The sequence below is a fragment of the Jaculus jaculus genome, chromosome X, assembly GCF_020740685.1.
Source record: "Jaculus jaculus isolate mJacJac1 chromosome X, mJacJac1.mat.Y.cur, whole genome shotgun sequence".
Lineage (NCBI taxonomy): Eukaryota > Metazoa > Chordata > Mammalia > Rodentia > Dipodidae > Jaculus > Jaculus jaculus.
In genome coordinates, this window is record NC_059125.1 from 48,312,193 (window position 1) to 48,337,666 (window position 25,474).

General features: G+C 41.2%; 1 protein-coding gene across 1 annotated transcript in view; it reads left to right on the forward strand.

Moving 5' to 3' along the window:
• Chst7 (carbohydrate sulfotransferase 7) overlaps positions 1-22,051 on the forward strand; it is a 44,508-nt gene extending 22,457 nt beyond the window's left edge. The window contains exon 2 of the mRNA XM_004665730.2: positions 21,580-22,051. The gene's annotated coding sequence lies outside the window, so the exon portion shown is untranslated. The remainder of the gene's footprint in view (positions 1-21,579) is intronic.
• Positions 22,052-25,474: the final 3,423 nt, after the last annotated feature.

Consider the following 25,474-nt stretch of genomic DNA (forward strand, 5'->3'; position numbering starts at 1 on the left):
GTTTTCACTTTGGGATTGAATTTCTGTTGATTTCTCTATGATTTCATTGGAGGCTTCCATTGTGGGACTAGGCATCCCTGGTAGAGATCTCTCCGTTTTCTGACTTTTGTTGGCTTTTTTTGCGCTGTGGTCTTTCCATCTTGGGGAAACACTGTATTTTATTTAGATGGAAGCAAGTTATTGTTCTTGTAGGATCTTCAGAGTATGTTCTGTTTTAAATGTGAGCTGGATTGGTGTACTGGTGTATGATGTGGTTATAAGCACAGATGCTCAGATTGTGGAGATTGCAGGTACATCAAAGGTACCTGGGGAACTAGGAGCTCTGGCATCCTCACTCCACTTACATGTACTCTTCAGCACACAGGGATCACAGGTTGGGGAAGCAGAAGCCAGGAAGCTGGAGAACCAGGGGGAAGAAGCCAATTCCTACAGTGGCCTCTGCACCCTCTGACTCAGGGAAATAGGGTTGTGGGTACCCAGGGGCCAGTCATGATACCAGAGAAAAAAAGCCTGCTTCCACTGCTCATATTCAGGGGTGCCAGAACCATGTAACTGGGAGGTGGGGGACCAACCAGGAGCTCTGGCTACTCCCTCTGTGCTGCGTGCACACTCTAGTGCAGGGTATCTGGGAATTGGGGACCCAGGGCCAGGCAGAGCAAGGGGCCTGCTTCTACAGCAAGCTTACTTTAATTTTTTTTAAAGCAAAATTGTCTTTTCCCATGTAGGACACCTTAAATTAATGAATTAACTTAAATCCCTAAATCAAAAACTATGATTTTTAAAGTATAAAATATTATGGCTTTGGTCACAGGAGATTGTTGATGTCTTTTACATTATTCAGATAAAATAATCAACCCAAGTTTTTGAATGGCCCTAACAAGAGTCAGTAGAGTTAAAGTTACTTTAGGACAAAGTCTAAGATTGCCATGTGGCTTTTAATTAATTGTATTTTAATTTTTAAAATATCAAAGTACCTTTGTTTGCACTCATTTAGTATTCTTCCTTGTTTATTAGTAGGAAGTTTGTTTTGGGTTCTAAGAGTTTGTATTTAACATGGAGGTACCCCAAACTGGAGTTTGAGTTACAGTATTTAAAATAAGCCTTCATCAATTTAAATACTAGAATTCTTAAAATCAAACTATCATAAATAATGAAAGAATTCTTTTACAAAGGTAGTGAAAAAGCATGAATCTATTTTTTTTACACATGAAGACTTAATTTATGTAAGGTAGGAGGTCTGGGTAAGCAGTCATAACAAAAACAGGACAAATGAGGGCTGGGAGGATATAACTTGGAGTCAGTAAAGTGCTTGCCTTGCAAGCATAAGGACTTGAGTTTCATGCCCTGAACCCACTTATAAATACCAGGCAAACCAGGCATGGTGGCACACGTCTTTAATCCTAGCACTCAGGAGGCAGAGGTAGGAGGATCGCCATGAGTTCGAGGCCACTCTGAGACTTCATAGTGAATTCCAGGTCAGCCTGGGCTAGAGTGAGACCCTACCTTGAAAAACCAAGCCACAAAAATTGCCAGGCATAATAATGTGTACCTATAATCCTAGCATGGGGAATGTAGAAATGGGAGGATCCCTGAAGGCCAGTGAGAGACTGTCTCAAAAAAGAAAGAGAGAGAGGAAGGAAGGAAGAAAGGGAGGGAAGGAAGGGAAAAAGAAAGTGGATATCACCTGAAGAATGACACCCCAAGATTGTGCTTTAGCCTATGCATGGGTGTGCACACACACCCCAATTAATTAAAGGACATAATAGCTATCTTCATTTGTAGACTTACTATGACCAAGATTAGCATTATTTCTCACATTTAGAAATATACCAAAGAAAATTTCAAATAGCTCAAATCATTTTAAAAATATTTTTTTATTTATTTGAGAGAGAGACAGACAGAAAGAGGCAGACAGAAAGAGAGAATGACTATGGGCACACCAGGGCTTCCAGCCACAGCAAACAAACTCTACACACATGCACCATTTTGTGCATCTGGCTCTACGTGGGTCCTGGGGACCTTCAAACTTCACAAATAAGCACCTTCAACCACTGAGTCACCTCTCCAGCCCCAGACCATTTGTAAAATATCTAAATATGAAAGAGTTTAAGAAATATAAAAAAAAGTAGATGTGTGTGGTGGCACATGCCTTTAATCCCAGCACTTGGGAGGCAGAGGTAGAAGGATCACCACAAGTTCAAGGCCAGCCTAAATTCCAGATCAGCCTGGGCTAAAGCAAGACCTGACTTTGAAAAAGAAAGAAAGAAAGAGAGAGAGAGAGAGAGAGAGAGAGAGAGATTGGGGGGTGGGGAGGGAGGGAAAGAGGGAGGAAGGAAGGAAGGAAGGAAGGAAGGAAGGAAGGAAGGAAGGAAGGAAGGAAGGAAGGAAGGAAGGAAGGAAGGAAGGTGAGAGTTAGTAAAATTGTTGGTAGAGGATCTTTGAGTTTAGATACTTGGAATACTCAATTGTTGGTGTAGTTGAAGATGAGAATCTTCAACTTTTCTGAAATCCACAAAAATGTTCTCAGAAGGAGATGACACGAGTTTGAGGTGAAAATAACTCATCTAAAATTTTACCTCCTGATGTTTTACAGCACAAGAGGTGGTTAGAAGTGCTAGACAGATGCCTTTCTCTCTAAATTGAAAGCCTTTTCTATGGTGTCTTTTTTCATTGTTGAAATAACCTCATTTTAGCTCTCATTCCTTTAGTTCTTTATCTCCCAGGACCTCACTGTGGAAAGACTGTAACTAATTCTGAATTTTTAGTTTTCATATTCAAAAGGTTCTTGTAGTATTGTATAATATTGCCCTTTAGGAGAGATGGTTTATGTAGTCCTTTGTCTATTTTTTATTTAATTCTTTGTATTTATGACAGAGAGAATAGATGTGTCAGGACACCCTACCAGTACAAACAAACTCCAGATGCATGTGCCACTTTGTGCATCTGGCTTTACGTGGGTACTGGAGAATTGAGCCCCAGTCACCAGGCTTTACAAGTAAGTGCTTTTAACCACTAAGCAATCTCTCCAGGCTTATCTATTTTTTTTAATAGGATGCCCAGTACTTACAAGATAAGGAGATAATGAGTGTTTTCCCAATGGTGTAGCTCTGGGCTGGGAACATGCTCAAGTCCCTGAGATTCAATTCTAGTGCTGCCAAGAAAACCAAGCAGAGCGAAAGCTTTTTGAGGCAGACATAGTGACTCATGCCTTTAATCCCAGCACTCAAGAGGCTGAGAAAGGAGGATCACCAAGATTTCAAGGCCAACCTGGGGTGCAGAGTAAGTTTCAGGTTAGCCTGGGCTAGAGTGAGACTCTGCCTCCAAATAAAAGGTAGATCTTAGATTTACAAGCTCTAGCCAATTTTGAAAATTAATATTTGTTCATTTAATCAACCAACCCAGAGAGTTAAAGATCATAGGCACAAAGAAAATTGTGTACAATAGACCACATTTTCAAAATAAATTTAAAAGTGCCACAGTTACTATACAACTTATCAGAATATCCCACGTCAGAATAATTCCTTTTATTTATTTTTTGAGGCGGGGTGAGGTTTGAAGCAATGTCTCACTCTAGCTCAGGCTGACCAGGAACTCACTTTGTAGCTCAGGCTGGTCTCGAACTCATAGCAATCCTCCTACCTCAGCCTGAGTGCTGGGAATAAAAGTATGCACCACCATGCCTGGCTTTGGAATACTTCTTTATATTTTATTTATTTATTTGAGACACAGAGAAAGATAGAAGGCAGGCAGAGAGTGAGTATGGGTGTGCCAGGGCTTCCTGCCACTGCAAACTCCAGACACATGCACCACTTTGTGCATCTGGCTTCGTGTGAATACTAGGGAATCAAACCCAGGCCATCAGGCTTGGCAAGCAAGCACCTTTAACCAATCAACCATTTCTCCAGCCCAGAGTACTATTCTGTTTGTTTGTTTGTTTGTTTGTTTTTCAAGGTAGGGTCTCACTGTAGCCCAGGCTGACCTAATTAACTATGTAGCTTCAGGCTGGCCTCAAACTCAGAGTGCTCCTCCTCCTACCTCAGCCTCCCAAGTGCTGAGATTAAAGGCATGCACCATCATGCTTGGCCAGAATACTTATTTTTTTAATTTATTTTGAGAGCGCATGAGAAAGAATAAGAGGGAGAGAAAGAGAGAATGGGCATGTGCCAGGACCTTCAGCCACTATAAACAAACCACGGCCACATGCGCCCCCTTGTGGCACATTTGCGACATTGCACCCTTGCGTCACTGGCTACATGGGGCCTGGAGAGTTGAACATGAGTTTTTAGGCTTGGCAGGCAAGCACCTTAACAACTAAGCCATTTCTCCAACCCCAAAATGCTTCTTTTTAATGGATTTTTTTCTGCTGCCAAAGCAGTGACTATCCAGCAAGGAAAGCTTCAACACAAATGGGAAAACACAAAATTTAGCATTTAGATAAAATCTAATCATCAAGTCTTAAATGTCATTTAGGGGGCTGAAGGGTTGGCTCTGTAGTTAAAGGTGCTTGCTTGCAAAGCCTAATAACCTGCTTTTGATTCCCCAGTGCCCACATGAAGTCATATGCACACAGTGGCACATGTGTCTGCAGTTCATTTGCAGTGGCAAGAGGCCCTGGTGTGTCCATTCACTCTCTCTCTCTCTCTGCTTACAAATAAATAGATAAAATATGATTAAAATATTTTTATTTATTTTCAAGGAGACAGGAAGAGAGAGGAGAGACTGACAGAGAGAATGAGCACTTCAGGGCCTCCAGAAGCTTCCAATGAACCCCAAATGCATGCATCTGATTGTGCATCTGGCTTTATGTGAGAATTGAGGAATTCAACCTGGGTCAATAGGCTATGTAGCCAAGCACTTTAATTTTTGGCCCCCAACAGATTTTAAAAATATCATTCAGTAAAAGGCTAAAACATAAAACAATTGTACTCTAAGCCAGTTTTTTTTTTTCTGTAATTATTTCTAATGTGACCATTCTGGCAATCCTGTCAGAAGTAAAGAAATTCTAAAGAGAGGGCAGGAGAGATAGCTTAGTGGTTAGTGCACTGGAGTGTGAAGCCTAAGGACCAAATTTGATTCCCTAGTACCCACATAAGCACAAGGTGGTACATGGGTGTGGAGCTTGTTTTCAGTGGCTGGAGGCCCTGGCACACCCATTCTCTATTGGCCTCTCTCTTTCCCAAATAAATAAATAAATAAAACTTTTTTTAGAGAGAGAGAGCTAGAGAGACAAGGAGAAAGAATTGGTGTGCCAGGGCCTCAGCAACTGAAATCAAACTACAGATGTTTGCTCCACCTAGTGGGCATGTGAGACTTTGCACTTGCCTCACCTTTGTGTGTCTGGCTAATGTGGGATCTAAAGAGTGGAACATGGGTCCTTAGGCTTCGCAGGCAAGCGCCTTAACTGCTACGCCATCTTTCCAGCCCAATAAAATATTTTAAAAATATCCTGGGCTGGAGAGATGGCTTAGCGGTTAAGGCACTTGCTTGCAAAGGCAAAGGACCCAAGTTTGATTTTTTGAGGACCCACATAAAGCCAGATGCACAAGGTAGTACATGTGTCTGGAGTTTGTTTGCAGCAGATGGAGGCCCTGATGCGCCCATTCTCTTTTTCTCTATCTGTCCATTTTTCTCACTCACCCACTCTCTATCATAAATAAATAAATAATAAGCTAAAAAAAAAAGAAATCCTAAGGAGAGACAAGTGTGTCCCTCCCCTCATCTACCAGACTATTGACATAATGGACACCAATGAATTTGAATTTCTCCAGAAGTCTCATACCGTTGAGAAGGGAAAGGCTAAAGCCTGGTGCCAGCCAGAGGAGGAATTTATTTCCCAGGAATAGGTTTCATACAGTTCTAACAACTTGTCAGAACACCTTGCAGGAGAGACAATGATGGGTCAATGATACCTTGACCATAACTGCTTAGTTATGCATCTCTGATGTCTTCTTTTTAAGCCTAAACCTCATGACAGGTACCTGAAGACTGCTTGGGGCAGGTGGTCATTGGACCTTTTATTTGTTCTTCATCCCACATGGCTAGACCACATTGAATAAATCTTCTTCCTTTGCTTTTCACATCCTCCCCCATTTCCACATGAATGTGCACTGCCAGGTGTTCTTGTCTCTTTAATTGGCATATTGAGAAAAAGAGGCAGAGAGAGAGAGAGAGAGAATGAGCACACCAGGGCCTCCAGCCACTGCAAACAAACTCCAGATGCATGTCCAACCTGAGCATCTAGCTTATGTGGATCCTGGGGAATAGAGCCTTGAACTGGGGTCCTTAGGCTTCACAGGCAAGTGCTTAACCATTAAGCCATCTCTCCAGCCCTTTCATAACATTTTAATGACTTTTTCCCATGAGACAGGGTCTCACTCTAGCCCAAGCTGACCTGGAATTCATTCTGTAGTTCCAGGCTGGCCTCAAATTCACAGTGATCTTCCTACCTCTGTCTCTTGAGTGCTGGTATTGATGCAGGATTTTGGGGTTCAGGAGGAGTCCACCAAATTTATAAATCCCCTGTTTAGGTTCTGTCCCACCTTTAATAAAGAGTTGATAAAGGTTGACTAAGAAGGATAAAGTATGAATTATTAATTTTATTTAGGGAGAAATCACAAATTGTGGGGTCTATTTCAAAGGAGGTTTGGATCGAGGAAGTAAGGCTAGAGCGGAGTCATAAGCATGTGGGAAGTAGGAAGCATGTTCTCATGTGGAAAATACTGTATAGTTTATAAGGTTCCTTTTAAGAAAAAATAAACTTTGTAGGGAGAGTATGGAGTAGAGCCACAAGCATGTGGAGGGGAATTCAGAGAGCCCATTTAAGAGAAACTAAGGCTTTCAAGGAGAGATATTAGCATAGAGCCATAAGCAATAGAAGGTAGAACTTAGGTGTATATGTAGGGAGACTTAGAAGGAACACACATGGCATCTATGCTTTCCCATGGAGGGAAGTTGAGAGGGCAAATGGTGGGGATCAAGGAAAAATAGCAGAGTGAAAATAGCAAAGCTGAGACAAAGAAATTCAGAAACTGGGTGTGGTGGTGCACACCTTTAATCCCAGCACTTGGGAGGCAGAAGTAGGAGGATCATCATGAGTTCAAGGCCAGCCTGAGACTACAAAGTGAATTCTGGGCTAGAGTGATACTCTACCTCAAAAAAACCAAAAAAAAAAAAAAATACACACACACTATATATGTGTGTGTGTGTATATATGTTTGTGTGTGTGTGTGTATAAATGTATGTATATATGTATGTGTGTATATATATATAACTTAATAAATATAAAATATTTTTTAAACCCAAAACAAAAAAACTTTTTAAAAAAATTCAGAAAAGGAATGAGCAATAAAGAGAGTTACACTCATGCTTACCAGAGTTAGTGAGAGCATACATGTGGTAGATTTGGAGTGTGAAGGAAATACATATGTGGTAGATTTGGAGACCAGAGGAAAATCATAAAGTGAGAATTTACCCAAAACTAGAAAGCAAAGGAAAGGAGAAAAGTTTTCCCAGACCAAGAAACTGTACTATGTTCTTCCCCCTTGCCCAGCCTGGCTGGGTGTCAGGGAAGCCAGACTCACATGTATCCAAGCAGCACAATATCTCACAGAGATTTTTTTTTTTTGGTATCTTTTTAAAAATTATTAATTAGTTTTATATTCAGTGAATACAGTCAATTTGGTACCATTGTTAGGCTCATCCATGTCCTACCCCCTCCTCCTGGCCCCTCCTTGTTGAGGTATATAGGTCATGCATTGTGGAGTTAGCCCACAGTTACGGGTAGGAAAAATGTCTCTGCATATCATGACCCAACGTGTGGCTCTGACATTCTTTCCGCCCCCTCTTCCGCAAAATTTCCCTGAGCCATGTTGGGTTCATTTTTGGTCTGCTTCAGTGATGAGGTGTTGGGGACCTCTTGGTCTCTGGATATCTGGTTTGGTAGGAGTTGATTGTTCTCTGTGTTGATCTCTTTCACCCTTGTGCTGGTACCCAGTTCACCAAGAGAACAACACCCTTGCTCGTTTTGCCAGTTGTTCTTAGTTTCAGCCAAGGGCCCAAGGGCCCTTTTGAGGTATGATGGGGTGGCTCTCTCCTTAGGATCTACATCTATCTGAAAAAGAGAAGCAGATTCTCCAATGGAGAGTAAGTTAGCACCCGGAAAATTGAGATAACACTTACTTTTTATAGGGAATTTAATAGGTGTAGGCCCTCTTGTAGCCCATGATTGGTGGTAGCTTGCTAATGGAGAGCAGGCTTATGTTTGGATATGTTTCTGACTTGTTTCCCAGATCCAGCTATGGGTCCCATACCACTGAGGGGATCAGTTAGCTGAACCAAGAACAGTAGAGTTTTTTTAAAAAGGAAAGACAGGAAGAAAATGAGAGCCTTTATATGCAAGGGGGAAGACCTGCTTGGTTTGTAGATTTGGAGGGCAGACCCCAGAGCCAGCCCACTATATTGTCTATCCAGGCAGCTTGGTAGGCTGTGGGCATCACAGGGCACTGTAGATCAGTCTCAATCAGACACAAGTTCCATTTCTGCCAAGAGTTCCATTCTTGTGCTAGGGTGAGGTGACATATGGGGTGGCATCTTCTGGTTCATTCTGGGCCTCAATCTCTAACTGAAACTGCCTAAAAGAAGCTAGCTTTCTCCTATATTGCAATATTAAAGGCATGTGCCATCACACCTGGCTTTTCTTTTATTAAGCAGAAACTTTATATAGACACATCATGTGTTGCTACAATCATTTCTCTCCTCTCAGCCCCCATTCTGCTGAGGGCCCTCCTCAATGGGATTGCTGAAATTCACCATGGGGTTGTAGGTTGGGAAATGTGAGAGCAGCAGTTAGTCATTCTAAAGTGAAGCAGTGCCTCTGGACATTCCCTCCCACTCTGTGGCTCTTGAAATCTTTCCATCCCCCTCTTCCACAAAATTTCCTGAGCCATGGTGGGTGTGTTTTAAGTCCACTTTAGTGTTGTGCTCTCAGAAGTTTCTGGATTTTTACTTTGATATGTTGTTAATATCCTCGGTGTCTGTCTCTATCACTCTGGTGCAGGTTGTCAGTCACCATGGAAGGAGCACTCTTGCTCATCTTGCCAATTTCCCTGTGGTTTCACCTGGCTCCTGGCTGATATGTGAAGGGTGGTTTATTTTCTCAATTCTCACTGCCTTCTGAAAAATGAAAGTAGATTCTCCAGCAGAGATTGACAACGGCATAGGTTAAATGGGATAAGCATTGTTAATTAAGACAGATTTTAATGGATGTAGCCTCTCTTTGGGCTAATGACTAGTGAGAATTTTTTGGTCTCCATTGGATTCTGACTCAGTTCCCAGTGTGAGCTATGGGTTCCTTTCCACTGAGTGGATCTCTTAGCCAATCAGAAAGCTATTGGTTACTCTGCTGGGTGCAACTATTGCACAGGTGTGTACACCTTGCAAGGCTGGATGCTTTCATGTAGCAGTGTCCCCTGCTAGCTCACAGTGTTGTTGGCTATTTTCTCCCCATATCTCATGTAGTGCTTTCCAGCACTATATACAGTAGGCCATCTGGGAGCTGGTTTCCTTCCAGATTCCAGCCAGATTTCTCGATGTTCTTATACCTGGCTATTTATGTAAGAGAGAGAGAGAGAAGCAGATAGAGATAATGGGCATGCAGGGCCTCCAGCTGCTGCAAATGAACTCTGGAAGCATGTGCAACCTTGTGCATACAGATTTATGTGGATACTGGGGAATTGAACCTGGGTCCTTTAACTTTGCCAACAAGTATCTTAGCCACGAAGCCATTTCTCCAGCTTCTTATGACATATTTTAACCTTCTCATTTTGTCTGCATCTGCCTATTTTTGTTTGGGACAAATTATTTATCACAGGACCAAACTAATTTACAATCTAAAATCCTTTCTCACCTAAAAGCACTTCCTTTATAACTTTATATATCACTTTTTCTTACTTGGGGGTTCCTTTTGTCTTATTTGTCTTTGAAAAATTTAGCAAATAGTTTTTCTTAATAAAATAACTAGAGTCCAATGAAACTATCTGAAATACAGAAAACATGAACATTAAAAATTATTTATTTATTTATTATTTGAAAGCAAGAGAAAGAGTCAGCTATGGAGAGAGAATGGGCACACCAGGGCCTCTAGTCACTGCAAAAGAACTCTAGGTGCATACCATAAAATTGAAGACATGTTATTATTCTACTCTAGTGGGGAAATATAGTGACCATTTATTTAATTTTAGCTCAGGCCAACTCTGGGGCTTGAATGACTCAAGTGGATTGAAGTGTCACAGTGAACTATTCTCATGATGGCAGCTTGGTCATCTGGATCCTGGCGAGTGGAATCTCTATTAGCTTCCTTCCACCCCACCCCATATACACATATCCAGTCCCAGGCAAGAGTTTTCTGTTTTGTTTTAACTCAACCCAGCTTTTTTTTTCAACCTGAGAGTTTTCAAATGAAATAAAACTTATTAACTTGTGCAAGTACAACCAGCAACCCCCTGCTACTATCACTTGATTTTTCAGATTGAAATCTGTAAGTTAGAGCTGGAGAGATGGCTTAGCGGTTAAGCTCTTGCCTGTGAAGCCTAAGGACCCCGGTTCGAGGCTCGATTCCCCAGGACCCACGTTAGCCAGATGCACAAGGGGGCGCACGCGTCTGGAGTTCGTTTGCAGAGGCTGGAAGCCCTGGCACGCCCGTTCTCTCTCTCTCTCTCTCTCTCTCACTCGCTCTTTCTCTCTCTGTCGCTCTCAAATAAATAAACAACAAAAAAATTTTTTTAATCTGTAAGTTATATAAAGCATTTGTGTTGTTTAATGTACATTTCCGGGCTCTTTAGAGAGGTGAGGTTCTGTCAGCAAACGAATGGTTTCTGATCACGTTGTCTTTAAGAATCACACTTGAGCTTGCACATTGCTGGCATTTCAAGAATTATTTGACATTGCCCCTAAGCAGTGCCCTTGCAACAAAACAACCAAATGGCTCTATTGTCAACATTGTCAGTCATTTCCGTTTTCCTTTGCACTGCATTTCACTGCGTTCAGTTGCAAACAGGAAGGTGAAGAGAACTTAATCTGGGTTAATAGATAAGCTTAGATGTTAGTGTCATCCACAATGTGATTCTAGTTCAGGACGCTGGGATCAGCCCCCACCAGAAATCATGGCCACTGAACTGGAGGTTCCAGCTCCTGTCAGCCCGCTTGCTTTGGAGATGGCCCTGGAGGAAGACTGTTACAATAAACTGCCAAGTAGTGGCACAGCCCTGAGAATGGGATTTGCTGAATACCCGGAAATCTCAGCTCTCAGTCCAAGTGTTAAATGCAGCACTCACTCTGAACATCTGTGAAGCAGCTTTTGGCAGCCAATCCAGGGCTTCTTACTTACCATGAGAAGGTGGAGCTGGACAGGATAAGGCGGAGTCAGTAACAAGCACAAAACCCCCACACTCCAGGCAAGACTTGAAAATGTTGAAGATAATAAGGGCAGGTAAAAATTGACCAGTACACTTCACAGATTGCAGATGAGGTGGGTGACCTTGCCAGCTCCCAAATCTACTTGGGAGGACTAGAGAGGACTAGAGAGCTCCATAGCTGGTTGAGAGGCGGAGTAGCAAGTTCATTTGATTCTGTTCTCAAACTTTAAAGCCGGCAGGAAGTTGATTTCCCCTCCCCCATCTTAGCCTCAAAGGTTGAAAACTGTATGATTAAAATGCTAACAGTGTGTCTGAGAGGAGCCACAGAGGAGCCAAATACATGCAATCCAAGCATCACTAACTGCAATGCACCCAGTAGGGTGTTTGATGGCACTGAGGCGATTAGTAGGTCAAATAGCTGCCTTTAGGGCCTGGCTGGAAACTTAAACACTAAGGGAACCATAGCAGAGATAAAATACACCCAACTCTAAATTAGAATATGACTGAATCTTTAAATAAACAATCTCTGCTTAAAGCGAAAGCCAATTTGTGATTTCATTTAGTATTAAAGAATGACCTCATGCTTAAATACCACATTATTTAAAAAAAAAAGGTCTTATTATATATGCTTCTTAAAACAATGAAATACAGAAACTAAGTTTTCTTTGTTCCCTGACCTGTGAATCCCAAGGTTTAGATCCTTGTCTATTCCAACAAAGAACTGAGGAGACAGATTCTGAAAAGGTTAAATTATAAGGTTTATTTGGGAAAATTGGTAACCAGGGAAGAAGTAGGGAACTCTGTTGCTTAGGGATGAGACTGGATCAGATGCTTAATTTCAGTTTTACTAAGGCAGGCGGGGTGACATGGCTTCTCTCCCTATATTTGCACTTCCCTAGCTGAGTACTTATGCAAAAAAACCACCTTGTTCCTATTTCTCTCTCAAAACCTCTATGATTCTTGACATTAGTTCTCCTGTGAGTTTTTAATGATTTGTTTCCTATTATCATACAGGATAGAGATCTAATAGTTCCAGCCTATGGACAAACTGAAGGGTCTATACTTGTTTCATGCAGTACAGCTAATGTTTGCATTGTCCCCAGACTCTGGGAACTAGAAATAGTTTTAACTAAGAAGTTTAGCAGCCTAGCATTTAATTATTATCATTATTATTATTTTTAAAAGGACAAAGCTAACTTAGCTGGTTAATAAGTTGAATGTTTGGTTTTTAAATATACACCTAAAATTTCATATCTTATTGCTCAGCTCGGGTCTGGAGCAAATTAAATTTCTATACCTGTATCTAAAATAATTGGGCCTGGGCTGGAGAGTTGGCTTAGCGGTTAAGGCACTTGCTTGCGAAGCCCTAAGGACCCAGGTTCGATTCCTCAGGTCCCACATTAGCCAGATGCAAAAGGTAGTGCATGCATCTGGAATTCATTTACAGTAGCCGGAGGCCCTGGCACACCCATTCTTTCTCTCTCTCTCTCTCTCTCTCTCTCTCTCTCTGTAATAAATACATAAATAAAAACTTTAAAATACTTGGGCCTTACAAGTCTTGGGGAAATGCCATTGTCAATTGCTGGGCATGTTTACATTTTAAACAGTAGTAGGAAATTAGTTGACAGTTGATTAGGGTCTACTTGGTAGCTATAGTGTCCATGCAGTCAGAACTGGAAGATAGCTAAGCATCCTTAACTTGGTTCAGTGATACTCAGAACTCAAGGATAACATGGGAGGCTAGAGACCCATTCTTACCTAGCATGCAGAAAGAAAGAGCCTTTGGGAGATTACCACCATATAATAATTCAGAGGCCATAAGACTTCTTGTGCTCCTTTCACTCACTACCCAGCTTGTGTCACTACTAGAGATCTGCTCAAATGTTTGCGCTTAAGGACTGGTGGTATACTTCAGTGGTGGCATTTTGTGCTCAACATGCATAAGGCGTTGCCAGTGAGAAAAAAAAATCAAATTTGAAAGAAAAGTTTTTGTATACTTTGAAAGTGCTAAAGATGTACTTTGCAATGTAACTAAAAATTAAAAAAAAAAAAATAAGCCAGGTGTGGTGGTGCACACATAAATCCCAGCATTTGAAAGGAAGGGAAATCAGGAATCCAAGGTCATCCTTGGCTATATAGCAAATTCAAGGCCAGCCTGCACTACATGAGGCTCTGTCACAAAAGTAAATGAATAAACAAAAATATATGAATATAAAATTATTAAACATGACTTTTAGTAAAAGGATGTAAAGATTGTATGGTCCAGGTGTTGGGCTGGGAGTATCCTGTTTATGGAGAAGTGGGATCTGGCCTGGCAACATTTAACACTTGGTTAGTCATTGACAAAAACACTGTGAGTTATGGCCAAGCTTATTTCCAGGTCTTTTTTTTTTTAATTTTTACTTATTTATTTGAGAGCGACAGGCAGAAAGAGAGGAAGAGAGAGAGAGAGAGAGAGAATGGGCACGCCAGGGCCTCCAGCCACTGCAAACGAACTCCAGATGCTTGTGTCTCCTTGTGCATCTGGCTAACGTGGGTCCTGGGGAATCGAACCTGGGTCCTTTGGCTTTGCAGGCAAATGCTTTAACTGCTAAGCCACCCCTCCAGCCCCGTTTTTCCCTTTTATAAAGAACTTTTTTTCACAACTTGCATACATCTAGACAACATACCATGATCATAATCCCTTCCTATCACCTTTTCTTTCCCTTCTCCAGAATTCCCTCTCCACTGAGTCCCTTATTTCCAACTACTCTGTCTCTCCCTCTCTCTCTCTCTCTCTCTCTCTCTCTCTCTGTGTGTGTGTGTGTGTGTGTGTGTGTGTGTGTGTGTGTGTGTGTGTTTTCAAGGTAAGGTTTCACTCTAGCCAGGGCTCACCTGGAACTCACTCTAGTCAGTCCCAGGATAGCGTTGAAATCATGGCAATCCTCCTACCTCAGCCTCCTAAGTTCTGGCATTAAAATTGTGAGCCACCATGCCTGGCTATTTTGTTTAACTTTTTATTGACAATTTCCATAAGTATATACAATATACCATGATCATAGACCTCCCCATTCTTCTCTCCTCTCTCCACAGAACTCAGGACCTCAGGAGTGCTAGGCAAGTGGTCTATTACAGATGCTAAGTTACCACTCCAGTTCTGTCCTTCTACTTTCTCTCAATGTATTGGTTTAATTTTCCATGGATTATCTGTGTGGTCTTTAATTTCCAAGTTTCTGGAAATTTTTCTGTTATCTTTGATTCATAGTTTGACTCCATTATGGTTAAAAAAATGTATTCTTATTATGTAAGTTCTTTTGAACGTATTTAGGTTTGCTTTGTCAAACAGGGTATGGTCTATGTTTTGAATGTTGCATGTACACTTAAGAAGAAGAATATGTAGCCGGGCGTGGTGGCGCACGCCTTTAATCCCAGCACTCGGGAGGCAGAGGTAGGAGGATCACCGTGAGTTCAAGGCCACCCTGAGACTACAGAGTTACTTCCAGGTCAGCCTGGACCAGAGTGAGACCCTACCTCGAAAAACCAAAAAAAAAAAAAGAAGAAGAATATGTATCCTGGGCTGAAGAGATGGCTCAGCGGTTAAGGCACTTGCCTGCAAAGCCTAAGGACCCATGTTCAACTCTCCAGGTCCCACGTAAGCCAGGTGCATAGAGCTGAGGCAAGTGCAAGGTCACACATGCCCACTAGGTGGTGCAAGCATCTGAAGTGCAATTTCAGTGGCTGAGGCCCTGGCATGCCAATTCTCTCTCTCTCTCTCTCTTGCTCTAAAATTAAAAAAAAATGTCTCATACTGTTATTAGATGATGTTCAATAAATGTCATGGCTGATGTTATTAATTAGTTCATTCAGATCATTGTTGATTCTGTCATTCATTGAGAGAGGGGTATTAAAAAGTTTGCAACTACAAATGTGAAAAAGTCCATTTCTCCTTTGTATTCTTTGAGATTTTGCTTTGGTATATTTGAATCTCTGATGTCTTGATCAGATTGTTGTAGCTTGGTAACTCTTTTACCCATGTGTAATGTTCTTTGTTCCTGGTAATTTTATTTACTCTAAAGTCCATTTTATCTGACATTGATATAACTACTCTTCGTTTCCGTTAATGTTTGCATGGTATACTCTTAACATTCTTTTACTTTCTTTAAAAAATGATTTATTTGCATGTGTGCATGCATGTGTGTGTGTGTGTGTGTTGGTGCATCAGGGCCTCTTGCCATTGTAAATGAATTTCAGATGCATGGGCCATGTTTTGCATCTGCTTTATGTGGCCACTGAGGAAGCAAACCCAAGCCACCAAGTATTGTAAACAAGCACCTGTAACTACTGAGCCATCTCCCCAGCCTCCGTTCTTTTACTTTTGATCTATCTTTAGTACTATATTTGAAATGAATTTCCTATAAGTTGTAGGGAATTGGGCCATTTTAAAATATTTTCTGGGTTTGGAGGATATAGCTCAGTGATGGAATATTTGTCTAGCATGCTCAAGTTTCTGGGTTCCATTACAGTGCTACAAAAAAAGTCCATTCTACTAATATCTTTTACTTTGTGTGTTTAAACTATTTATAATATGATTATTTGTACTTTCAAGCTTATTATACAGTTTTTTGGTTTTTTTTGTTGTTTTTTTTTTGTCTGAGACAGGGTGTCATGTATCCCAGGCTGGCCTGGAAATCACGATGTAGCTGTGAGAACGAATTTGAAATCCTAATCCTCCTGCTTGTACTTCTGGAGCCCTGGGATTACAGGTGTGCACCATACCTGGTTTTATGTGATGTTGGAGATTGAACGGAGGGCTCCATATATATTAGGCAAACACTCTGCCAAATGAACAACACTTCCAGCCATACCTGCTGTTTTTATTGCTTAGCCCCAATTTTTGTTCATCTGTTTCCCTTTTTGTACCTTGTATTATTTGAACTTTTTTTGTTTTTTTGGTTTTTCGAGGAGGGGTCTCACTCTAGCCCAGGCTAACCTGGAATTCACTATGTAGTCTCAGGACAGCCTCAAACTCATGCAATCGTCCTACCTCTGCCTCCCAAGTGCTGGGATTAAAGTCGTGCTCTACCCCGCCTGGCCATTTTATAATTTTTTTTTAAAGAATTTCACTTTGACCCGGAGCAATGATTTAGCAATTAAGGCACTTGCCTGCAAAACCTAAGGACCCAGGTTCAATTCCACAGTACCCATGTAAGCCAGATGCACATGGTAGCACATGCATCTGGAGTTCGTTTACATTGGCAGGAAGCCCTGGCATACCCGTATATTCATTTCTCTCAAATAAATAAGAATTTCACTTTATAGTATTTTTGAGTGCATCATTGTGTATTTCTTTTAGTAGTTCCTTTGGATTGTACATATGAAATTTACCACTGGCTACCAATGTCAGCATTTTACTATCTCTAGACAAGTACAGAAAGCCAATATACAATGAGTTTCCTTTATCCTGTTCCTTTTAAAATTACTCTTTTAACTATTTTCTATGCATATACTGAGAACCAAATTATACAATAAGTTAGCCTTCAAAAAATCAAACACAATTTTTTTAAAAAAAAATCAAGGGAGGGCTGGAGAGATGGCTTAGCGGTTCAGCGCTTGCCTGTGAAGCCTAAGGACCTCGGTTCGAGGCTCATTTCCCCAGGACCCACGTTAGCCAGATGCACAAGGAGGCGCACACATCTGGAGTTCGTTTGCAGTGGTTGGAAGCCCTGGTGCGCCCATTCTCTCTCTGTGTCTCTCTGCCTCCTTCTCTCTCTGTCGCTCTCAAATAAATAAATAAAAATGAACAAAAAAATATTTTAAAAAAAATCAAGGGAACAGTCAATTGTTTACTTATAGTGTCATCCTTTCTATGCTTTCATTTGTGATATTTGAAGGCTTCTTGGGGCTGGGAAGATGGCTTATTGGTTAAAGGCACTTGCTTGGAAAGCCTGATTGCCTGGGGTTCAATTCCCAAGCCACTCATGTAAGCTGGACCCAGAAAAATGGTGCAAGCATCTGGTGTTTGTTTGCAGAGGCAAGAGGCCCTGGCATGCATATGTGCTCATGTGTGTGCACATGCGAGTGTGTGTGAGCCCACACAAACACACACACACTCCAATTTTTAAAAAAATGTAAAAAGAAACCTCCTATTTTATCATTTCTCTTGGAAGAACTTGCAGTTCTTGTACAGCAACAATTTTTCTTTGCTTTGTTTCCCTCAGAGACAGTCTTTTTTTTTTTTTTTTTTTTGGTGGTTTTTCAAGGTAGGGTCTCATTCTAGCCCAGGCTGACCTTGAATTCACTATGGAGTCTCAGGGTGGCCTCGAACTCACGGTGATCCTCCTACCTCTGCCTCCCGAGTGCTGGGATTAAAAGTGTGCACCACCACTCCCGACAGAGACAGTCTTTATTTCATTATCATTCTGAAGAAATTTATCATGGAATATAGAAATCTGGATTGAGAGTTGGTTTTTTTTTTCATTGCTTGAAAAATGTGCCACTTCTTTTGAACCTCCATGCTTTCAGGTATGAAATCCATTGACATTCAAATTACCCTAATAAGTAATGGGTCATTTCTCACTGGTTGCTTCCAAGATGTTTTTCTTTCCTTATTCACTTTTAAAGTTATGTATTTAAAATATTATTTATATATGGTTGTAGGAGGGGTGCAAATGAATAGCCTGTGTGTGGTCAGAGGACAACTTTTTTTAATTTTTTTTTTAATTTTATTTATTTATTTGAGAGCGACAGACACAGAGAGAAAGACAGATAGAGGGAGAGAGAGAGAGAATGGGCGCGCCAGGGCTTCCAGCCTCTGCAAACGAACTCCAGACGCGTGCGCCCCCTTGTGCATCTGGCTAACGTGGGACCTGGGGAACCGAGCCTCGAACCAGGGTCCTTAGGCTTCACAGGCAAGCGCTTAACCGCTAAGCCATCTCTCCAGCCCTCAGAGGACAACTTTGAGGTGTTTGTGCTCTACCTTCTTTGAGACAGAGTCTCTTGCTGCTGCAAATGAACTCCCAGACTACAAAGGAATATCAGACTAGCTGGCCTGTGAGCTTCAGATTCTCCTCATTACATTGTCCTGGGTGAATGGTATCACAGATGTGTGTGCCACTTTGCATCTGGCTTTATGTGGGTGCTGGGGAATTCAGCCTGGGACAACAGGCTTTGAAAGCAAGCTCCTTTAACTGCTGAGCCTATTCTCCAGCACTATTTTTTTTTTAAAGAGTTTCATTTTGTAACCCAGGCTGGCCTTGAACTCATGATCTTCCTGCTTGTACCTCTCAAGTGTTGGGATTATAGGTTTATACCACTATGCCTGCTTGTCTTTCCTGAAATTTCACTGGATTGTCTTGGGATAGATTTGAGTTTTTGTTTTGTGTTCTCAGAGTTTATTGAATCTATAGGTTTATGTCTTTTGACAAAGGCAGGGCATTTCAACTGTATTTTAAGTACTTTTTATTTGGGGGGAAGAGTTCAAGGCAGGGTTTCACTCTAGCCCAAACTGACCTGGAACTCACTCTGTAGTCCCAGGCTGGCCTTGAACTCACAGCCATCCTACCTCTGCCTCCCAAGAGCTGGGATTACAGGCATGTACCACCACACCCAGCTCGAGTACTTTTCTTTTTTTTTTTTCTTTAGGTTTTCTAAGGTAGGGTCTCACTCTAGCTCAGGCTGATTTGGAATTCACTATGTGTTCTCAGGGTGGCCTCAAACTCTCAGCGATCCTCCTACCTCTGCCTCCCGAGTGCTGCGATTAAAGGTGTGCACCACCACGCCCGACTTTCAAGTACTTCTCAACTGCACGCTCTTCTGTAACTCTGATAATATGAATGGCAGATTATTTACTATAATATCACCACTGCTTGAAGCTCTGATCATCTTTTTTGTCATTCCATTTTCTGTTGTTCAGATTGGGTAACTCTGTTGTTCTATTTTCAGAAAAAATATTCTTTTTTTTCTATTTTTATTTTTTAAAAACCTTTTTTTAAAATTATTTTTATTTTAGAGCAACAGACAGAGAAAGAGGCAGAGAGAGAGAACGGGCATACCAGAACCTCCAGCCACGGTTGTGCATCTGGCTAATGTGGGTCCTGGGGAATTGAGCCTCGAACCGGGGTCCTTAGGCTTCACAGGCAAGCGCTTAACCACTAAGCCATCTCTCCAGCCCTGAAAAAATATTCTTTATTTTTGCATGCATTCATTCATTTATGGAATTAAACCTGGGTCAGCAGACCTTGCAAACAAGTGCCTTTAACTGTGGACCCATTGCCCCAGACCCAGATTTAATAGTTCTTTATACTATCATCTTTGTTCTACTATTGAGCCCATTCAGAGTCTTTCATATTTTGTTTTTTTACAAGTCTAAGTTTTCCATTCAATTGTTAAGCATGGTGGCACATGCTTACAAGGATGATCACAAAGTCATGGCCAGTCTGAGTCACATAGCAAAACCAATCTTGTTTCAAAATTTTTGTTTTTGATTCTTTAAAAGAAATTATTCCTTTGCTGGGCATTGTGGTATACACCTTTAGTTCCAGCACTTAGGAGGCAGGGGGATCACTGTGAGTTCAAGGCCTCCCTGAGAGACTACATAGTGAATTCTATGTCAGCCTGGGCTAGAGCAAGACTCTACTTTGAAAAACATATATATATATATATATATATATATATATATATATATATATATATATATGATTTCTTTAGTGAAAAATCTCTATTTTTGTTTCAGCTAGATTTGTAATTGCTAGTTGAAACATTCTGATGATAGCTATTTAAAAATTTTTCTTGTTAGTTCAATGTCAGTGTCATCTTAGTGTTGAAATCTGTCAGGGTTTTTTTTTGTTTGTTTTTTTGCAATCAAGTTGAAATTTTCTTGGCTCTTGGTTTGACAAGTGCTCTTTTCATTGTGTCTTGGGCATTTACTCTACTATACCATTAATCTCCAAGTCTTAACTTCCACTAACAGCATACTGGTGCGCCATTTGGTTACTGCCAGGTCCAAAAGTTCTGTCTTCTCATTAAACCTCTGGTAACAGGCTTACAGTCCTTGGTTTCTGTCTGCATGCTTACCCTTTTCCCTGTCCTTTGGCTAGAGATACTGGGCTTTTTTTCTTTTCTTTTTTGGCAGGGGGAGTTCTTTTTTTGTCTATGTCCAGTGATGTTTCTAGCCTGCTGGCTTCTTCGGTACACACTTCAGAATATACAGGTGGCAAAAGGAAACTTGGAGACTCATAGCTGGGATCTGCCTGTCTCCCCAGCACTGGGATTACAAGCAACTCCCACCATACCTGGCATTTCTCTGGGTTCTGAGAATCAAACTCAGGTTCTCATACTGTAAGGCAAGCATTGTACTAATTGAGCTATCTCCCCAATCACCCAACTAGCTTTTATTAAACTAATATATGCCATAATTTGGCATGGTTGTTCTTTGTGTAAATAATCTACTAGAACAACTCAAGATTCATTGAATGGCTGGCTCCATGGTATTTGTGAAATTAGTTTTCCTTAATGCTTACATGTTTTTATTGTACCTTTTTCAGCTTGAAAAGGCTTCTTCCCCAAACTCTGTACTAGTTATATTAAACTGATAAAGTTTTACCACATTAGAAAATGTCCAATTTGGTACACATCCAGGGTCAGAGGAAGGGCCCCCCAATCAAGAAAGCTGGTGATACAAGTTGCATAAACATACCCAAGGTCAGCCTCCCTTGCACTGACCACGCGCAATGACAATGTGTTTAAAGTGAAAGCATCATTTTCAGATGCCATAAAGGCAGTAAGCCGGGCTTTTATAAAAGAGCTAATTGGCAACATGGTTTCTTTTGTACATAGGAGCCAGTACAGAGCGAAGAGTAGATAGCTACAATGCAGCTACCTAACAATATGGATTCAATCCTCATTCCTCCCCTCCCCTTCTCCTACCCAGCCACCCTAAGCAAGTTGTTCCCTGAACAGGCACCCACAATAACAGCTGCATAAAGCACAGCCATGTTGACAGAGGGACCCACATCATTTTCCTGTCTTCACCCTCACCGAACACACTGAGTCACATTTTCTCATCTTTTCTCACAGGCCAGAAATAATAGATACTGACTCAGTAAGTGTTGCCAATACAGGGCACTATAACTTGGATAAGGGTTCAACAGCCTTTCTGAAGTTCAGACATCCTTTGTTCTTTCCCTTCCAGGTCAGTCACCATGAACCAGGGCACTCAGCATGCTGCGACAGCATTGGAGAAGCAGCATGATGGAGGCAATCTATCACACAGCCAGAGACTGCGATTGACTTGGTACCAACTGCTGTGCAATTCTGCTGGGCAGGAGCAACACAAGCTGTTAAATAATGACATTGAGATGAAATTTCCAGAGAGGAAGTGACAATGCAGTGTGGGTATTTATGGCCATAAGATAGGAAGAGCTCAGTTCCCAGGCTAAACTTGTCTCTGCTGGAGCCATTTCAACAAAGAAGAGATGCGATTTGGTTCCATTTCACATCAGGCAGATGTCTGAACAAAATCATTAATGTGAATACAAGCCAAGTGCAGTAGTGTGTATCGTGATTAAATTACTTTGTGTTAAATAAAATGTATGTGTGGTTTTGTTTTTAACTGGACTTTTCCAGCTCTCCTTCAAATGCCGACCCCCCCTCACCCACTTCCATAAAACCAATTTTTAAAAAGTAACTTTTCTCCCTGGGTAGGAGAACCACAGTGAGAGGTAATGATGTTTTGCTTTCAAATTGTTTTATTTGGTGTTTTTATAATTATGCAATTGAATGACTCTAGAGTTGTGCTAATGACAGGATTTATTTTGTTTTGCTAAGATTTTATGATGTGGCTTAATTGTATGACTCAAATAAAAGCCAGTCGACAAAAAAAGGAATATGAGGACTCTGAAAGAAGTTATATATTGGCTTCTAGGATTTTAGCAGTCACCCAGTAAGAAGCTAAGCATTAAATAGCAATGACAAACCTCAGTCTTACAATTTCCTTGTTCCAACATCCAGTGATGCATCTTTTTATTTTTTAAAAAATGTATTTACTTATAAGCGGGATGGGGGGGGAGAGAAACAAGCATGTCAAGACTTGTTGCCACTGCAGATGAACTCCAGACACATGTATCACTTTGTGTATCTGGTTTTACATGGTACTGGAAAATTAAACCTGGGCTGACAGGCTTTCTAAGCAAGTGCTTTTAATCGCTGAACCAGCTCCATAGCCCAGTGATGCATTCTTTAGGATTCTGCATGCAAAGCCTGTGCCTCCTTTGTGTTGTGAGTACAGGTGTGCACCTCTACACTCGGTGCTACTGTTTTTAAGGCCAACTTTCTTAAGGCATCTAACTTAGGGGCTGGCAAACAGTTTCTATGTAAGGGGGAGAGGGAATAATCAGTTTATTTATGGGCCTAAGAATCTCGGTCACAACTCCTCAGCTCTCCAACAGTACTCAGAAGGTACTGGATGCTAATAAACCTTTATTTACAAACACAGGCAGTAGGTTGAATTTGTTTCAGGGTACACACATAATTTGCCAACCCTGGTTTGAATGAATTCCCCTAGAGAGAAACAATTATGACTCAGAAAAGATGATCCTTTCAAAGAATTAAACAAATCATCTCAGCCAATTAATCTTTTTTATTTTGAATTTTATTAAAAAATGCTTTGAGAAAAATGTTTTAAATATCAGTAAAGGACAGAAAAACACATGGCTAGCTTTACAATAGCAATCTAAACATCTATACAAGGCAAACATTGGGTAAAAGGCTAGGGAAACAGCACTCTTGGGGCCTACTGTTGATTTTCCTTATTGCACATCAAGGTTGTGGATAACTCCAAGTCTTGAAGTTTTCACAGTTATAACATACTTTTATGTCATTTATATAAAATTCTCCCTAAATACAGTATATCAGCTCTCTATACAAAGTTCCTCAGAAAACCCATCATTCAATGTTAAATTCATCCTATTCTACTTAAAAATTGCGTTTTAGCTATTAAATGAATCTTTCTGGCCTTCCAATTTAATCATTTTAATGGGCACAATGAAACATCCCAAGCAAAGTGGTACCAGTGTACCTTGAGCAAAAACAAAAAAAAAAACCCACACAACCTAGGAAGAGCTGATCCTACTGTGGTGTCACATTTTAAATGAGCAATTTTAGTGCTAAAATTACACATTTATGGATTTAACACTCACAAAACTGAAAATAATTCATTTGCTACTTCAAACCCCAAAGTGGAATAATCACAAAAGTCAGCCCCTAAACGCCCATGTGGTTAGTCATCCAGTGACTTTTGAAAAGTGCTCCGAGAGCAGGGGTTGGTTGAATGCTTCGCATGAGCTCCTTCTGTCAGAGCCTCCCCAGCCCATCCAGGCTCAGAGACATCTCCGTTGGCCAACAATAGAGTCAATTGTGCATTTGGAAATTCTATAAAGCCTTTTAAAAGATGACTGTGAGAAAGGAGCCTGTGCTGTGCGCTCTCCTATCTGCTTCAGATATTTGCAAAGGACAGTACAGCAGACAGACCCTCCTTCTCATGTTCCCCAAGGCTTGGGTGGCCAAAAACTGGTTGGTTGCCCACGTGTTCCATCTGGGCCATGGTTAAAGTATACTCTGCTTATGAAAGCAAAATGAACATCAAAAGCTTTGGTTTGATTCTTTACAAGTTTTGCTAGCACTGGGTGAAAAGACTGTGTTTGCTAGTTTAAAATACGTGGACAGGGGCCAGGTGTAGTGGTGCACGCCTTTAATCCCAGTACTTGGGAGGCAGGGGTAGGAGGATCACTGTGAGTTCGAAGCCACCCTGAGATTACATAATGAATTCCAGGTCAGCCTGGGCTAGAGTGAGACCCTACCTCGAAACACCCCCCCCCCAAAAAATATATATAGACAGATTTGCTTTTAGGTCCTATTTGTGCCAGCATCTACCTGCTTTTCCTAGTTCGATGCTGACATTTGTTTCTGTAGTACTTCTCTATATATTTTCTAACGGGTTTACAATAGGAAGGAGGTCTTTTAAGTAATGAAAGTATGAAAGCAGCATTCAGAGAGGTTATTTCTAAATTGTGACTCAACCACTAGATTCCTTCAACTTACTTATCAGAATGCAACATCTAACACTAGCAAATAAGATTTTCAAAACAGAAGAGGTAAGAGCTCAATGATACCAGGTTTAGTCCTGCACTAACTCCCTGAGGGAGTTGACATCAAAGAGAAGGCATGAGACTTATCAAGGGCCCCACTTGAAGTGGAATAGTCCTACAGCAAGCAGCCTCTACAGCAGCCCTTACTGCCATGACATCTTATAATGGATAGTGGTGTTAGCTCTTTCAGAGCTCACTTTGGGTAGAAAGCTGGTTTGCAAATGGATAATTTGTTCCTCTGCAGAGCTGCTCAATTACCCTGCCCCTGATCTCAGTGGCGTTTCTGTACTTGAGAATTACTGGTTCATATTAAATATCTGACACAATTATATTCACTTCCACTGAAGACAAAGAAAGTCCAATGGTGGGAGCATATAAAACAGACCTCGGGTTTGGAGGGAACTGTTAACATTTTGGTGCTGGACTGAGATATTCATGCATAACTGAAATAACATTTTGAGTTGTCTTCTAATGACATTTCATTTGTCTACGAAACCACAGGACATTTGAGGTCTTAAGAACACAGCCCCAAAGAGCCATTTTCTGTTTGCTTGATGAGGCATTTGATGTCACAGTGTGAGTTCTGGCTTCAAGGCATCAATGCTCACTCATCTATCTGGTCACCTTGGGAACTACCCTGGATAGTCAGAATCAGTATGCCCTTCCTGGCTTACTCCTAGGAAGAAGTACCAACCTGCTTGGAAATTCAGAATTTCTTCTCTAAGAAAGTTTAAGTTTTCCAGTGAGTTCCCACCAAGAAAGTTACTAAAAGGAATGGCAGTGGTTTTTATCTGCTGTCAGAGCTAGACCACTGCCCACATGTGATAGCAGTGTGACAACATCCTTCCCTGTGCTCTAGCTGTACCTGAACCTACCCTTATTCTGTGGACTCCAACATGGATTCAGGCATGGGGACAACAGGACGAAGTCTGATCACAAAAA